Source organism: Sipha flava, unplaced genomic scaffold, assembly GCF_003268045.1.
Source record: "Sipha flava isolate LNK unplaced genomic scaffold, YSA_version1 19131_pilon_pilon, whole genome shotgun sequence".
Taxonomy (NCBI): Eukaryota; Metazoa; Arthropoda; class Insecta; order Hemiptera; family Aphididae; genus Sipha; species Sipha flava.
The window spans coordinates 48,136-62,042 of NW_020272615.1; the positions used below are offsets into that span (position 1 = coordinate 48,136).

Consider the following 13,907-nt stretch of genomic DNA (forward strand, 5'->3'; position numbering starts at 1 on the left):
TATCATTGTATTTGTTACATCGAACAAAAGAATATCTATGGATATCTAGGATATTTTATTTTTAACCGAAGAAGAGTAATATTTGTATTTATACAAGTATTTAATTATTTACAATTATAATTATTATATCAATAATATTTTGTATCGTCCAAGTTGAATAATTTTTAGTAATAATTATTACTAAAATATTAAAACATACTGAAAAATTTGTTATACAGACAATAATGCAAATAACAAGCACTGAAATGTTATATAGGTAAGAATGAATCATAACTCAATCATATTTGTGATGGTCGAAATGCATTTATAGGGTGTTTCAAAAAGAACGCAGGATTTAAATCTGTTATAAATTAAATTTATTTCTTTTAAAAAAACATAACAATATATCATTCTTTTTAGAAGTGTGAAATTTTCATTTGGTCAAAATAAGGCCAAAATAAATTACTGAAGTCAGTAGATATTCTTGTATGATTATAACAAGACGGCACAACTTGTTATATTTCAGGCTGTATGTAAACTACGGCAAAATTAATCTTTTTCTAAAAGTCGATATGTAAACTGCAGCAAAAAAAAAAATTAAGATTTTACAATCTGCGACAAAATCGATAAGATACATTATACAAACTGTGGCAATTTCTTTTATATACATACCTTCTATATATACTATTTATACATCATATATACCTACCTTTGGATATCTATGTACATATATCGTTTAATTAATTATGAAATGATACGTCTTGTGTACTAAGTGATAAAGTAAATTCAAATGTATTTCTGGGCAAATGTAAGTTCCTACACGAGAGTAGCAGGTACAAAAAATACGTACATTAGTTCCTACACGATAGAAAAAGGTACATATGTGAGTTCCTACACTGTAAAAACTAGGTAAAACAAATTATATACATAACATTCTCAATCATTGTGACTGATATATACAGATATGTACGGGCACACGGATGATTTGAACAACACTAACAATACTTTTAAGCAAGATGTACATTTTACGGTGTATGGTTATAAAAAATTATAATATTATCTAACCAAAATCAAGTTCTGTATCATTTTTATCCGTAATGAAAAGTCGTAATAATTAGATATTCTATCTATCTTACGTCGAGTCGGGATGATATTATCAGCCTGTAGTTTGACGTACGTGAAGTTGGCCCATCCTTTTTCACGGATTAACTTGAAACCTATACCAATATTTTGCGATTTATTTGCGAGAATTTGCGAGTTCATTTTCAAAATTTGCGAGTAAGCCGTTTGCGTGTTATAATTAAAAAACAGAAGGGTGGGCCAACTTCACGTAGCCCACCCAAGTCGCCCTAGAATTTCAAAACCGATACCAAATGATGCGTCTTTATTTGCGAGAATTTGCGAGTAAGCCATTTGCGAATTATAATTAAAAAACAAAAGGGTGGGCCAACTTCACGTAGCCTTTCCAAGTGGCCCAAGAATTTCAAAATTATTTAACATTTTTAATTTTTTTTCAAATTATTTCCAATATTATAATTTTCAGATTATGGAATTAAATTATTATTATTATGCAATCTTAAAAAATTATTTTATCTGCTAATTCATTTTTACGAAAGATTCAGTGGCGGACACGAGCCCAAACTCCAAAAAAAATTGAAAACATGAACTATAATAATACAACTAAATACTTGTAGTGTTATTAAGATTATTTTTCAAATTTTAAATTCAGAATAGTATGAAAATAATATAATATTTAGATTGGGTTATTCCAAAGGCCACACGAGCAGGCGGTTGTCCGCGACAGAACAGTATCGGGGTGTGTGTGTGTGTGTTAAGGTACGGTGTCCAATGCGCGACCTGTCGCGCTCTACCGATTATTTGCGTTTCCCATTGATTGGTGTCCTACCCGCGACAGATAATTTGCCGTCGCGACCCGCGACAATACCGCGACAAGAGCAGTGTAGCGCGACGCGTCGACGATTCGTTCTCGGGGTCAATATGTCGGCTATAGCATTTACATCACAAGAAGATGAACTTTTTATTGAATCCGTGCGTAAATATCCAGAGCTTTATGACTGTTCACACATGCAATATTTTAATTTATTAATTAAAGATGCAAAATGGAAAGAAATTTCCCAAAATATTTTCGAACAAATGTCTATTTATTAGGTTTTAAAATATCCTTCAGAATCGTGGTTTAAAAATAAGGAATCAATTGGATTCCTTTTTTTTAGACAACAAATACGAAAATAATATTTCATTATCTTCCAACTCATCTTCTAGTAAGTTTATAATTAATTTATTATTATTCAAAATACACAGCAACTCATTATCAGACATGTTGGTACCGTTTTACGTCAACCTTCGATAGAAATCGGCGTGCTACTGACGAAATTTAGAACCTGGTACCTACGATCGGTCGCGCATTGAACACCAGTCGGTCATCAGCGACCGAAAATTATAACTGGTCGTGGCGACCGGTCGCGGCGACAGGTCGCGCATTGGACACCGTACTTTAATAGCGGTGCAGTAGTGCACACTATTGCTGTGCACATTTGTACAATGTAAAAATTAAAACAAGTCAAAACACACAACACGCGTTATAATGGAATTGATGTGCATATTCATTTCTGTGCACATAACCAATTAAAATGTTTTCAGCGAATTATTTTCTACGTCGTTGCGTCGGTATCGGCATTATGATTTATTTTTACTCTCATTTGTTTATTATATTGTGATTATCGACTAATAATGTTAGTCATTATCTTAAATTCAAAACAACAATCGTGTTTCTATTTACTATCGACCACCGACGTAAAAAAAAACAAAAAACTTTTAATGTTGTATATATAATATTTTTTATAATTTTATCGGATGTGCTCTTCTTCATTAAAAATTCACGAGCCGCCATTGGGAAGAATATAATTTTAATTCTAAAATTGTGATCAAATTAAAATTACCTATTTCTTACGTATGAATCTTATTTTCCCTTTTTATACATAACCAATCCATATTGTTGTGATACTTTAAAATGTTTATCAAATGATAATTCCTAATTCACAAGGATTTTCGAGGGTAGTTTTGACACCCTGAAGTCAATAATTTCTGAAAAAAATAATTGGTTTCAGGTATTCATATTATATAACCTTAACAAATAAGTGTGTTAGAATAACTAAATATGTATGCCAATGGTTCATTTTGCATGTCAGTTCTTTCTGGAAAATATAATTATCATTATATTTTGTGGTTTAAGGATTTTCAATTTAATTGATCAACAAAATATATAGGAACACCAATTTATTAATGGAGAATAATTTATTTTAAACTATGTAATGTGCAATATCTAGTTCTTGTATTAATAACAACTTCAGTTTCTGGTAAAGCTTTTTATTTTAAAAATTGTTTTAAACCTAATTCCTATTATCTTATATATCTATTAAATTACAAAAATTAGAAAATAATTTTAAAAATATACAAGAAATTTAAAATATTATGTTACATTTTTATGTACATTAATATATGCGGCGTTAAATTAATATTATCTTTTTTTACTACTGTTATTTTTTCCTTTGAATATAGGTACATAGTGGCCTCCTGATACAAAATTAACAATAGCTACAAGTGAGAACCTGTAAAATTAATAAAATTAATTATTTAGTCAAAAAATTATATAAATATAAATATAAATTTTAATATAAAAATGTACGGGACGCAATTTAGTATACCTAAAATTACTCGGGACTCAATTTACATCAAAAAGGTACATTGGGACGCAACTTATAGTCACCCAGAAATATTACGAAATTCCGATTTTATCTCATAAAATATTAGTCGTACATTTTTATAGTTAAAAATGTATAAAAATTGATTTTATATTTAAGGCATGAAAATTGGATAAAAAAATTTTCTTAAGATTTTCTTTGTCATAAAAAAAAAAAATTATAACGGAAAGTTGTAAAAAGATTATATTAGCTTCAACAAATTAAATGTTTTCTTCCAGCCATTTTTAATAATAAAGTTAATAAATTATTAAGATATTTAAAAAAATTATGTTTCTATTACAAAATAATGTCTCAAAAAAGAAATCAAAACTAAATTTTTGTACAAATACTGCACTCTAATTCACAGTTATATGGTAAACACAACACTAAAGAGCTAAATGACTAAAATGAACTGTTATTAATTTATATCATACACGAGTATATTATAAATATGAGTAAAATACATACTATCGGATATATTTAAATAAAATAAAAATAATTACAATTTATATCCCATGCCATTTTTATCTAACTTATAGATGTTTAAAATAGAAATAGTGTGTTTGCAATATGCCTTTGTATAAATAATAATAATACATTTATGAATATAATGATGTAAGAGATTCTGTTTTTTCTGTTTTTTAAATATAATTCGCAAACGGTTTACTTGCAAATTTTGAAAATGAACTCGCAAATTCTCGCAAATAAAGACGCATCGTTTGGTATCAATTTTGAAATTCTAGGGTGACTTGGGTGGGCTAACTTCATGGTAGGAAAATGGAATTTGCGGGTAAGGGGTGAACTCGCAAATTTTGAAAATGGACTCGCAAATTCTCGCAAATAAAGACGCATCGTTTGGTATCGATTTTGAAGTTCTAGGGCGACTTGGAGGGGCTACGTGAAGTTGGCCCACCCTTCTGTTTTTTACTTATAACTCGCAAACGGCTTACTCGCAAATTTTGAAAATGAACTCGCAAATTCTCGCAAATAAATCGCAAAATATTGGTATAGGTTTCAAGTTAATCCGTGAAAAAGGGTGGGCCAACTTCACGTACGTTGTTTGTTGTATTTTCTTATAATTTCGTAAACTTTTTTCAGATATTCTTATATAGTATTTGAATGTCGCAGTTTCAATAACAAATAACCCTACATAATGATACGCCTGTTGGTGCTGTGGCGCTTCTACGCATTGTTGTTTGAAGATTTTTTGATGATTTTTATATACATATATCATTTTTTCCGCCGTGTAGGAACTAACACACGTATCTGGTTCTTACTGTGAAGGAATTAACATACGTACCTGGTTTTAACGATGTAGGAACTAACGTATGTAATTGTTTACCTGCTACTCTCATGTAGGAATGTACTATTCCCTGTATTTTTAAGTTTTAACAAAACATATTAGTAATATCGGTTCCTTTACTTTTGAAAATACTAGTTATTACCTACTTACACGAAAGGATCGCGACAGCAACGTGAGCTAGTTTTGTTTCCCCCTCAAAATATCCCGGTTACAAATATTCTACATTAAAAATATCCCCGTTACAAATATTCCAATTAAAAATATCCTTGTTGCCGCCGCAACAACTGTAATTATATTTCGAGACCGGTCAGTATACACACAAACACACACACACATCATTATCTATTTTGTGAATTATTTTTGTCCGTTTTTAATTGTGTAGTGTTATGTAAATTATTATCTACAAAAACGTCGGTCGCGATAATATTTAGCACGGCCGCCCGTTTTTATGTTGTCGTTTCCGTACCTCCAACGCATTATGATATAATATTGTTACAATTTTTCTTTTTTCTAATAGAAAAGCTCAAATAACTGTTATTATTTTTTATTATTATAGTATATTATTTTAGGCTCTAATAGCCGTTATATTATATAATTTGCGTGCGCGAATCGCCGTTAGATTTGTATTTATTTATTTTAGCATTTAGGTAGCGGCTGACCAGTTCTTCGCACCGACAAAATTGTGAGTTCTTTTTTATTTATTTATTAGTTACCTATTTATTCAAATTAATTAAATTATTATTGTTGGGCCAAAAGGGCCGTGATTTATTTATTTATTCGCTATTTATTTTATTTATTTCAATTTTATCCATATTATATTATTGTGCCAAACAGGAAATTATTTGAATTTTACTATTCATTTTTGTGTTGCTGTAAGTTTTATATATACCGTTTTACCATTTTGTTACCAGTAATACATTAAATATTTAGTTGTGTCTTATGTATTATTTTATTCTAGTTCTTAAGTACACACACGACATTTATACACACATACACCTTACACACAATTTTCTCATAACACGCATACGTAGTTCGACAGTATTTGCTCGGCAATCCCGGCCACTACTGTTCGAACTACTTACCAAGCATTACACACCGCTGATCGGTTGATGTCCGTGGATCGCGTTTTACTATTTACGCTCCCGGCTCGTCCATCCTATATACAAAATATCCCCACTAATATTATCCCTTAATTCATAACGATATACATAAAAATTACACGCAATACCTTTTAAATAATTAATTTCAGTAACATGTTCATAGTTAAGAACCATCGATATGGAAATTTATTAAGTATCTCCAATTAGAGCAAGGTAAATAAAATATACAATTATTTGAAAAATTATTATTTTTTTATTTTTATTTAAGTAATATTATTAAAATTATATTACATTACGATATTATGATTATTTAGGCCTTCAAGAAGCAAAAATTGAAAAATACATGTCTGGTGAGCTACCTGTTAAAAAAAAAAGAAAATTCACGAGAAGTTGGACAGACAATTAAAAGAAGTAGTTCTTAACTATGAACATACTACTGTACTATTTAAAAGGCATCGCGTGTAATTTTTCATTTTAAAAAAAATCTTTTTTTTATGTATATTTAATTTAAAAATTATGTTAACTTTATTATAGTACGGCAAGTCAAAATATACGTTGCCAAAAACAATAAAAGTGTGATTAAAATTTATAAAATGTTTTTTAAAAAATAAAAAAATATAAATATGAATTAAGGGATAATATTACTGGGGATATTTTGATTATAGGATATTTTTAATTGGGATACTTGTAACGGGGATATTTTCAACGTAGGATATTTATAACGGAAATAAATTTAACGGTGGATATTTTAAACGAGGGATATTTTGAGGGTGCACCGCTAGTTTTTCGGAGCAGTTATCATGGCTGAAATTAACGATAGTTATATTATCATCCTGTGTTTGTTTTCACTAAATATAATATAAAATCTATAAATATGATAAACAATTTAAATTCTGACGTTATTAGCTCTATTAATATTTACAGTGAATTAGAATATTCGTTATTTTTCAATTTACCTTATGTCTTTGCAGTGTCATCAGATAAGGGGGCGGGGTAAATTGATCTCTCAGATATAAGGGGGACAAAACTATAATTTGGAAATTAATGAAAAATAGTTCCTATGCCACTGGTCTTGATATTCTCTCAAATGTATACAGTACAATAAATTCTATGCATTTTGAGTCCTCAATTTTTCTAAGCTGAGACCCCTTGATAGTGCTGATCACCTCCAGTCCCACTTCTAGTTGCGGCACAATTTGGATGCTGGAATAGTTATAATTTTTTTTGAACACAATTTTTTTATTGTGTTATAAGACCAGAATATTAAGTTCAGTGTCGTATGTAGAAAAAAAACCAGTTTTATAATATAATATTATTATATAACTATATTATAATATAATATAATAATGTAGTAATATAGAAATAATATTTACCTATTTGATATTATATATTAGTGATAACAAACACAGGATGATAATGAAACTATCAATCAATAATTTTAGCTATGATAACTGCTCCGATAAACTAACTCACATTGCTGTTGCGATCTTCTCGTCTACTTAAAAGTATTAAAGGTTAGTAGGAATAAAGTTTAATATTTATTCAACATCATGGAATTCACAACAATGTTTAGACAAAATGGCAAGGAATTAGCAGTGTTAAATAATTTTAAATTCAAATTTAAATATGAATCCAAAATAAATGGTAATGAAACATGCAAGGCAAAATTGGTTCTCACAATTGAATGTCAAGCAGTAATAACATAAAAATATATATAAATATAGTATATATAATATATATAGAAGGTATTATAATAAATTGCCGCAGTTTGTATAATGTACCTTATCGGATTTGTCGCATATTGTATATTCTTAATTTTTTTTTTTTTGCCGCAGTTTACCACCTTCCAAATTTTAAGAGAAACAATCCCTCTGCTGCATGAGAAATCACCGGACAGACAAATCTCGTTGCGTAGCCAAAGCTACCCACCTCGATCTTGCGACTTAACGCCGTGTGATTTTTTCTTATAGGGATATACTTAGTCACGAGTTTACCAAAACAAAGTTCGAAATTTCTTGGAACTTAAGCAAGAAATTCGTCGTGTCCTCAACGAACTTGATGGATCAATGTGTTATCCAGTGATGGTAAATTATATGGAAAGAATAATCACCTGTAGGGCTAGTAGGGAGGGTCATATACTCGATATTGTTTTTCACTGTTAAACCTTATACATATTATTACATCTATATATTATACGTATAAAAATATGTCAGTGCTGGCCCTAAGGGTGGGGGACAAGCGGTGCGATCGCACCGGGCCCCGCGCTTGTATGGAATCCCATAGGGTATATTTATGGGGGGCTAAGGGGGCTTAAGCCCCTCTCCCCAAAATCCAAGAATTGTTTATTAAGTCTGCTTATTATGTCCTATCAGATGTAAATCATAAAAGTTCAATATAATTTTATAAAGAACTAGCTGAATTACCCGGCTTCGCCTGTTTTTCCTTTCTCAAAATGAAATTGTTAAATCAACACACATTTGTGTGTTGTACAGAAGAAAAAAAAATTATTTTACTTAATGCTATCAAATACTAAATATAAGTAATACCTGAATTATAAATAAAAATAATAATAATAATAATAATAATAATAATATTTACAAATGACTCTTTACGTAGTTGCTCAATTCTAATATGGCTTAAGTCAAAACTTCTTGGTATACCACATTCCGAGTTTTATTTTGTGATGCACACACTTATAAATGGTCAGGTATTCCAATTCTAGACAATGCCACATACAATTGCCTCTGTGAAAAACAGTTATTTTCCAAATCTACACCACAGTAAGTTAAAGTCTGACCTTGGCCTTTGTTTATTGTCATTGCAAAACAGACTTTTATTGGAAATTAAATTCTTCTAAACTTAACTGGAAAATCGTTGGGGTAAATGGTATTTTTGGTAAAAATATTTTTTCTCCTTTAGCACATCCGGTCAAAATTTCAACTTCGATTATATTTTTTGTAAGAGAGGTTACACGGAGCCTAGCTCCATTACATAATCTAGGAGAATTCAAATTTCTCAATAATATGATTGGAACTCCCACCTTCAGTAATATTTTATGAGGAGGCATACCAGATGGTATTTGTGAATTTTAAAACTCGGTAGGAAAATGTACCGATTCTTCACTATCAACAACTATATCGATAGAAAAGTAACGCGTTCGCATAACCATCCACTACTTAGATTTTTCAAATGTTTAATATCTTGGTACACATTTTGTATGAGTTGTTCTAACGAATTTATCGATACTGCTAGTTTTTTTACAATTGTGATATACCTGTAATGATGTGCGTCATTCGACTGTTAAAGACAGCACAAATATTTTATTTTGTATACAATCTATATGTACGTTATTTTTAAACCCTTTCAAATAAATAACGGTATCTTCGATACCCGCGCGAACGACACGGGTTGAACAATAGTAGTATTGACATCCCTACATTAAAAGGACAGGCCCAAGGTCCATGCCGCCGCATGTGCCTATATAACAGGGACACACACATTCCACACAGAGAGTCCTTGATCTTAGGTCGTCAGTGCATGCGCACCGATCATAAGATCAACGACGAGCGATTTATATATTTACACATGCGATTTGTTTTGAATCATTTAAGTTTAACTTAAATAAAAGAAAAAATATTGAATTATTTTAATCTGTTCGACTTGCGTTCTTCGTACGAGTGTTGAAGAATACCCAGTTCTGGTGCCATTAAATTCCGCATTTGTTCTTTCTTTTTCAACCTCGCGTCGACATCAGAAGTTCTACGGCGAACAAGTAAGTGCTGTTTTATTTAGCTTGGCAGACTGCACAATTGCACTGATCGGCTCTCGAACCTTCTCAACCCCGAGAGCCCTCCCTTAAACAAGGAGGAAGGTAATAACCCATTCATACCACATCGCATCACATACCTATCTACTTATATTATTTTGTATTGTTGGGTTATTACAAAGTGGCGCCCAACAATTAAGTTCAGTTTTATTACTGAGCCGATATAGACAATTGCTAGTCTTAACAACTGCATTAATAATAAAAAGCACTTAAAATAAAAATATATTCATAGTTTAAAAAATTAATACCTACAGAAGTTTTGATATTAATTAAACCCGAGAGTGGGAAATCAATAATCAAAACTATCTAACAAAGGAAAAACAAAAAGAAATTTTGAAGACATTTTTTTGATATTAATTAAACCCGTGAATGGGAAGTTAAAAATAAAATTGTCTTATTCAAAAAAAAATTTTAAATGAATATATTTTTCATTACTAACAAAAAGTAATACAAACAAAAATTTTTGATATTTATACAACCCGATAGTAGGAAAATAATTATCAAAAACATATAATAAAGGTAAAATTTTTTAAATTTGGAAGACATTTTCTAATATTAATTAAACCCGAAAGTGGAAAATTTTAAAAAAAAAAAAAGAAAATTGAGGTGCGTTACCCCAGCACCCGCACTTTCGAAATCATGAATTGTAATCAAGCAGTATTATGTACTTTATTTTGTACAATTTTGTACAGCCAAAATTAAATTTTGTACAACCCCCGAACCACCCCGAAATTCAATTTCATTTTACGGGTGCTGCGGTAACGTTACACCAGCACCCGGATCAACTAATTTTCACAAATTTCAACTTTAAACCGTACAGTATTATGTACTTTATTTTGTACAATTTTGTACAACCAAAATTAAATTTTGTACAACCCCCGAACCTCCCCGAAATTCAATTTCATTTTACGGGTGCTGCGGTAACGTTACACCAGCACCCGGATCATCTAATTTTCACAAATTTCAACTTTAAACCGTACAGTATTATGTACTTTATTTTGTACAATTTTGTACAACCAATGATATTTACCTATATAACATATGAGATTGATATGTATTTTTTTATATCTCTAGTTATTAATTCTATATAAATATGGAGATATTTCAATGATTTTATTTACATTAAAACAAACAGTTATTATTAATCTGACATTAAATCTTAATAAATATTATTATATGCTATGACAGTTTCATTAATGGATGTATTCTTAGCGCGTCTAAATTACCGCATAATCAAGATATGACTTGCCTATGGGTTTCAACTTACATATTGTGAAATATATAATTATGTATATAAAAATTAAATTAGTTTTGCGAAAGAGCTGTTTAGCTATTGTTGTTTTAAATTGACTAGGCCAAGGGGCACCATTGGTTTCAACCTCTTGGCTTCTATATTCGATATTGGTTATAGAAATAAAAAATAAATATATTTTCGTATATTTGTAGTTTTGTTAATTAATGAATTAATAAATATAATTAAAATAATTATATATATTTTTTTCGACACCTTGACATGTGAAATTGGTCCAATCCCCTGAAAGTAGCATGTCGGTTAGAAAATAAAAGAGGATGTAAAACCGATGATTTTTTCTTTTTAGATAGGTTCTATTTAAAATTAATATTAATCATAATAACCATTATTATGGAAAAATGAACTCTAATTTATTGCGATTTACTTTGAGACGATGTCGATGTCGACCGATACTGTATGATATCTACGACGTATAATACGTATATGTGTTATACAAATTAATAGAGTAAATTTATAATTACATAATTTTTTAACTTATTTAGAAATCTGACAACGTTACACTAAAATCTTAGGTACAAAACGTACGGAATCGTATGCTTTAAAATGTGTACGATTCCGTACGCTGATAAGGACAGACAGAATCGTGTTCTACCAAAAAAAATTATATCGCCCTATTTTAGGATTGGTTAGACAAATTTCAGATTATTTTTTCATTCCCGAATTTGTCTTTATTGTGAACAATTCGTCGTGAATAGTTTCGTACGGTACCTATATATGTTTTTGCTGTGTAATTTTTCATTTGTATAAAGATTTTTAATTTTTTTAATTTTTTTTCAATTGAATAATTTATCGACTTAATAGCGGGTAAGTAAATAAATATTTTAACTATAATATAATTTAGGCACGTATATAATTAATCATTAATGAATATTAAGTGAAAATTGTATTTAAATCTATGCTTAAAATGAGCTCCATATCCCTGGCATCCATCCCCTACTTTGGAATTTCAAACTTAAATGCAGATAGCTTTTCTTCTCGGCTATGTTGGTTAATAATAATTCATTATCATTAAAATAAATAGACACCACCAAGTATTAGAAGATTTAGCTAATTAAACATTTAGGTTTTTTTTTTTTTGTATTATCTAGATGTAGAAAGCTATATTTAATTAGAAATTACTATAATATATTAAAAAAGCAGTTGATATCAGGACATGAAAATGGGGAAATAATACAATAATACAATAATTATACAGTTACTAACGATTTAGATGAAAAGGTAAATGAAAGTCAACAAATCAATGAAGAGGTATCAGATATCCTACATCCATGTTTAGCGTGTAGTAATGGTAATTTTCCTACAGGAGCCCATCGTTGTGTACAATGTACCAAGCCAGTTCATTTATTTGGCTGTTCGGTAAAAACTATAGATAGTGATGAGGAATATGTTGAGACACGGATTTGTTTGACCTGTGTAGAATATAATACAGAAACAAATGCAGAAGAACAATGGCAAAAGAAAGGAAAGTCAACAACATTTAAAAATAGTCGATCTAAAAAATCTTACCTTAATCCGCAGGCAGGATTTGAGAAACTCGATTTGAACAAAAAAGGATCAGAAAAACAAATTGTATTTTTAAAAAATGGAAATACTTTTAACAACAAGCCTCAGACAGTAAAAAACATAGGAAAAGTTATATTAAGAAATACTTGTTCTGTTGATTCTATATTAACATCTTTGGCCTATGCAGCTGCAGACAGTAGTAACTATCTCTCATTCTTGATAAAACATGAAACATCTGACAAAACAGCAAAATTTATAACTAGAATGTTAAATACAAAAAATTTAAAAAAAACTAGTTTGTATACAGAACGAATAGAATTATTGGCACTGCATTACCCATATAATGATAAAGAGCATACTCTAGTAGGTAATATACAACTAATTGATGTTATGGGGACATTAACATCTACAGCAACTAAACTATTCAATAAATTGCCATCATATACAAAATTGAATGTTTGCAAAAATATGTTATGTCCTAATTATATGATTGTACAAAAATACCCAGTCCTTTCGTTATGTGCTTTTGATGGTTACATTAATGTACAAGAAGAAATTGAAAAATACTTTTCTACTGAAAAAGAAATAGATTGTATTGAATGTCCATCAAGAAGGAAACACACAATCAATGCCAAATCCCATTTATTGATTGAGCTTATGTCACTTCCAAAATGTAAAATAAATTATCTTCATACTTTAAAATGATTATATATTACCAAAATTCCTAAAAAAAATTGATTTACTAACTTGTATTTTGTAGAACTTGAAGCATCAACAAGTTATGGAGATATTACTGAAATCTGTAATGTCCCACAAAATTATGCAAAAACAGTCTTATGGGACTTGGAGGAAATACCAAAAATGTTAACAATAAGAACCAAAAAATACTATTTAAGAAGTGCAATCGTATTTGTAAGTGGGGATCGCTCTGGTTTAAGAGTATCCACTGGACATTATAAGTCAATGGTACGGCGAGACAATGATCGGTGGGAAGTGTATGACGACCTTAAAGAAACAACTACAAAACCTCATGGAAACAAACAAAATATAGAATTTTTAATATATACAATATAAAGTTTTTTTTGATAAATTGTATTTATTTTTTAAAACTTAATTACCTACT

General features: G+C 29.7%; 1 pseudogene; it reads left to right on the forward strand.

The window, feature by feature from the left end:
- Positions 1-12,142: 12,142 nt before the first annotated feature.
- LOC112681442 lies at positions 12,143-13,858 on the forward strand (annotated as a pseudogene).
- Positions 13,859-13,907: the final 49 nt, after the last annotated feature.